At 36.0% G+C, this 5,429-nt stretch overlaps 1 pseudogene; it reads right to left on the reverse strand.

Annotated features, from left to right (window-relative positions):
• Positions 1–2,619: 2,619 nt before the first annotated feature.
• On the reverse strand, positions 2,620–5,221 carry LOC131502101 (CST complex subunit TEN1-like; annotated as a pseudogene).
• Between the last annotated feature and the right edge of the window lie 208 nt (positions 5,222–5,429).

The following is a 5,429-nucleotide window of genomic DNA, read 5'->3' on the forward strand; positions in this document are numbered from 1 at the left end:
ATAAAACTATTCCTTAATCCAGCAATTGCACCCTTAGGTATATACCCAAAGGATACAAAAATACAGATTCAAAGGGTGCATCCACCCCAATGTTAATAGCAGGATTATCAACAATAGCCAAACTATGAAGAGAGACCAAATGTTCATCAACTGATGAATGTATAAAGAAAAGGTGGTATATATATGCAATGGAATATTATTCAGCTATCAAAAATAATGAAATCTTGCCATTTGCAAAAATGTGGATGTATTATGCTAAATGAAATAAGTCAGAGAAAGATAAATTACATGTGAGTTCGCTCCTATGTGGAATTTAAGATATAAAACAGATAAACATATGGGAAGGGGGGAAAAATAAAAGAGAGGGGGACAAGCCAGAAGAGAGTCTTAACAACAGAGAACAAGCTGAGGGTTGATGGAGGGAGGTGAGTGGGAGATAGGTTAGATGGGTGATGAGTTTTAAGGAGGGCACTTGTTGCGTTGAGCACTGTGTGTTGTATAAGTGATGAATGACTGCATTCTACTCCTGAAACCAATATTGAACTGTGTATTAAATAATTAAAATTAAAATTTTAAATATTGATTAAAAAAGAAAATTCAATTTTTTATTTAGTACCTATTCATTTATCTGTCCTGAACACTTGAGAATTATTAAATAAGAGACTGGGGTCCTTATGAATTAATATCAATTGCTTAAAATATGTTTAAAAACATATTAAAAACATTTTAAAAATCCTATCTTTTAGAATTCCATTATAACCTTCTCACTTTTGTTTTAAAGTACACACAAAATGGATACTATTCAATTTCTACAGTTTTCTGTAACACTTTTATCTATAAAATGGTAATAGTATAATACATTCAAACCAACGTTACAGAGTTGATATGAAAGAAGTTATATGGCATTGTAAAAGCATTTTGAAAGATGATCACATTATATGAATGTACAGTATTATTAAAATGTGCCTTTAGTTAACATGGGATATGGCTAATATAAGAACCTCTAAACTTTTACCAGCTATATCAAATGCTAAGGAGCTCAGCTTAAAATTTTGCAAAACAGAAAACTAGAATAGTTTTCTAGTTATAGGTTCAAGAAAGACCATAATTGTAGCGACATTGATAGAGATGTATAAAACCATAATGAGAGCAATAGCTATGATTAGTGCTTGGAAAATAAAAGAAAAACCTATTGAATCATTTTAGCAATTCCAAATTACAGCTGCTTCTGATCCATCCCCTAATTGTATGAAGTGAATAAATCATCTATATTGGCATGTTAAGATCCACATTTTATAGTGACTGCAGAGTGGCTAAGCTTTTGTGGATATTATTAAAACTCATCACAGGGAATAAAATTAGAAAAGTGGATTACTTTGTAAACCACACAAGCCTGAAAAATGGCTCAGCTCTCTGCATTTTTTGCCAGTTTTCTAAGTTCATCATGTAATCTAATTCCATAATGTGTTTTGTGAAGTTATTTTATCTATTAAACTAGACTTTCAAGGATGTTTATAAAAATGTGGACAAATGTAACAAATATTGATTGGACTTGCAATTTTATTGGAAAATAATATTAAAAAGATTACATATTTTTTGTTTAAAGGTTTCTACTCTGTAATTACCCTTTCTGTTATAAATTACTTTGCATTGCACTCTCAACAATCGCCAAATTATGGAAAGAGCCTAAATGTCCATCAACTGATGAATGGATAAAGAAATTGTGGTTTATATACACAATGGAATACTACGTGGCAATGAGAAAAAATGAAATATGGCCTTTTGTAGCAACGTGGATGGAACTGGAGAGTGTGATGCTAAGTGAAATAAGCCATACAGAGAAAGACAGATACCATATGGTTTCACTCTTATGTGGATCCTGAGAAACGTAACAGAAACCCATGGGGGAGGGGAAGGGAAAAAAAAAAAAAAAGAGGTTAGAGTGGGAGAGAGCCAAAGCATAAGAGACTGTTAAAAACTGAGAACAAACTGAGGGTTGATGGGGGGTGGGAGGGAGGGCAGGGTGGGTGATGGGTATTGAGGAGGGCACCTTTTGGGATGAGCACTGGGTGTTGTATGGAAACCAATTTGACAGTAAATTTCATATATTAAAAAATAAATAAATTAAAAAATAAATAAATAAATAAATTACTTTGCATTTGACTAGTCCTTAAAGAGTTGTGTTAAATGTGATAAACTTACTGCTGATAAGCATTTCTAAATTTAATGTATGTTTTGTTCTTCCAAATAATTTGGCATTTTTTAATCTTATATAAGCAGGTCTTTAAATTTTCATAATTTGAGGTGGTCTTTATTTGTATTTTTTTCAAGGTCTCCCCCATGGGGGCTTTTATTCTTGAGGACCTTCCGGAGCTCTCCATATTCCCACTTGAGGCTCAGTCTCCAGTGTTCCACAGCTCAGCCTCCTTCTAGGTTGGCATTGGGGTGGGAGGGTGGGAATGTGTCTGGAACAATCCAAATTAGCAAACCCTCCTCGTCTTTCCGCCTCCATACAAAGGCTGTCTCAGGGCAAGGTCCTGCATCATCTCTGCATTGGCTCTGGCATCTCCAGTGGGCTTGACCTCAGGAGCAGGTTGGGGAGAATGTTGCCATTAATTGTCATTTCCTACTGTCTGTGTTCCTTTCTTGCTGGTACCTCCTCTGCTCCAGGAAAGCTTGTTCTAAGGAGCGTAGATTCATTCCTTCACACAAGTCAGCACCCAGGCTTTCACCACGGAGCCTCCATCCTTCTGGTGCTGGAGCTTCCCAAGACAAGGTACAGGGACTCCACCCGGGCTTGGACAGCTCCACCAACTTGGTACAGACTAGGATCTAGTAGATCCGTGCTGAGCGTTTAGGGTCACTTGGGATTGAGTCATGTCATAGAGGCACAATCTGCTGAATGTTCTCAGTATCCCAGGTCGGGAAGTTGGCCGGTACTGACTTCCCAGGGGAAGTGATAGATCACAGGTTTGGGTAGCACCCCAAACAGTTGAGATGGATTTTTGAAGATTCCTGTCAGGGCATCATGACAGCCTTGGGTTTCCTCTTCCAGTCCAGTGGAATCATGTGACAGGGAAAAGATGGGTTACCAGGAGCGCCTCACTTTTCCCCTCAAGCCTTATTCTGGGGTCCTTTCCCTGGGGGTCAGCTCTAAGGCTCCCCTGGAGGAGAGCACAGCCAGCCGCGGTCACAGCGCCTATACTGGTGCCGCCTATGCCTCCACCATGGTCGGTTGAGCCTTGAGGTCGTCTTATTAATATTCAAATAATTTCCATAATATATTAACAATGGCCTATAAAATATTCACCTTTATGGTTAAAATACAGATTTCTTAGAGATTTTAATAAAACTATGTTCTTGTAAATTTTACTTGGAAAAACACCTAGGTATATTTTTATTGTTAAAGTTTATTTTACATCCTTTTATTCCCAAAATTCTGTATGACTATTTTAAATCTGTATATATTAATTATTAGAACAAATATTAAGAATATAATCCTATTCTTTATAGGGTGCTTGGAGATTATCTGGGGAACATTCCTGGGAAATGTAAATTTAAGTGACCAAGTGCTCCGATTTAAGTAGGAAGTTGAAGCAAGAACAAGTCAAACAGCAGGTCCAAAATTTGAGTGACCAAATTCAATATTAAGGAATAGAAGCTGCACAAAACATAATCTTGATACAAATGTAGAGGTTGGTTGGCAGCAAAAAGAATTGTTAAGAAGTTTTAAAGTCCAGAAAAAAAAAAAAAGATATTGGAAGAGCTGGGCAGTACAGCAGCAATTCCTGAACTGAAAACCAGGTACTTAAGGGTGGCTTTATTATTTTATTAATGGCATGGAGTTTTGAAGCATTCATTAAGAAGCAATGAAATGGGCAGGTGATACTGGATTCAATGAGAACCAATATTTTCAAGTATTATTAATTTCTGTGGAAATATAAAAGTTTGCAAGTGACGTAATTTGCGCAGTCCCTCAAAACAATCTGTAAGGCAAAAATAGTATCCAAAATTACCTGCTTAGTTTGGTATAGCATCATTGGGGAACCTGCAAAATAGTACACATGGGTACCAAAGCCAAAATACAGAAACATTATTGGAGATACCACAACTACGCACACACTGGTAGAAGTACGTATTTTCATTATAAGGCCACACACAATTAAAGAGTCAGTGGTGTAATTAGAGCTGGAGTGTTAATGCAGTGAATTAACAGATTCTAACTTTCTGCTCGCTCTCTCTCTCAAAATAAATAAACATTAAAAAGGGGGGGTGGGTGCCTGGGTAGCTCAGTCAGTTGAACATCCAACTTTGGCTCAGGTCATGATCTCACAGTTTGTGAGTTCGAGCCCCGCGTCGGGCTCTGTGCTGACAGCTCAGAGCCTGGAGCCTGTTTCAGATTCTGTGTCTCCCTCTCTCTGACCCTCCCCCATTCATGCTCTGTCTCTCTCTGTCTCAAAGATAAATAAACGTTAAAAAAAATTTTTAAAAAATGTTCAATTTCTTGAATGGGGTGATGAATACATGACTGTATGAGTTTTCTTAAAACTCATTAAACTGTGCATTTGAGATAAGTGCATTTAGCTGCATAAAAAATTCACCTCAATAAAGTTTAGAAAGAGAAATAGAGTCTCCATCTACAACTCTTTCAAAAATTTTGCTTTAAAGGAAAATTGAGAATTTGGACAGCATCTGGAAAAGCATTTGTCTTCAGTTGCCCCAGGAGACTTTTTATGTTTCCTTCATAAAGGTTCAATATATTTTTTTAAGTTTATTCTTTCCCTGCTATTAGAAATGATATATTTAATTGTACTGCATATTCTAAATGGTTGTTGTTATATAGAAAATTTAGTGATGATATTTATATTTTTGTTTTTTCAGATTCTAAATTTTAATGAAAATATACATTGTTATTTTACCAAAAGATGCCATAATTTGATAGTTCACGTTTTCTTGTATACCTGAATGTAATGATTTTGGTTTTGCTATATTTTTTAATTTGAATATTTGACACAAAATTTTACATTAGTTTGAGGTGTAAAGCTTAGTGATTTGACAAGTTTATAAATTATGCTGCGCTCACCACAAGTGTAGCTACCATCTGTCCTAGTAAATCACTATTATAATATAATTAACTTTATTTCTTATGCTGTGCCTTTTATTCCTATGATTGATTGATTCCATACCTGGAAACTTCTACCTCCCTCTCCATTTCACCCATTTTTCCCACACCCTCACCCCCCTACCCTCTGGCAACTATCAACTTGTTTTCTATATTTATAGGTCTGATTCTGCTTTTGTTTATTCATTTTTTTTAGATTCCATATATGAGTGGAATCATATTGTATTTGTCTTTCTCAGTCTGACATATCACTAAGCATAATAGCCTCTAGTTTCCTCTGTGTTGCCTCAAAAGACAAAATCTCATC

This window comes from Neofelis nebulosa, chromosome X, assembly GCF_028018385.1.
Source record: "Neofelis nebulosa isolate mNeoNeb1 chromosome X, mNeoNeb1.pri, whole genome shotgun sequence".
NCBI classification, from domain to species: Eukaryota; Metazoa; Chordata; class Mammalia; order Carnivora; family Felidae; genus Neofelis; species Neofelis nebulosa.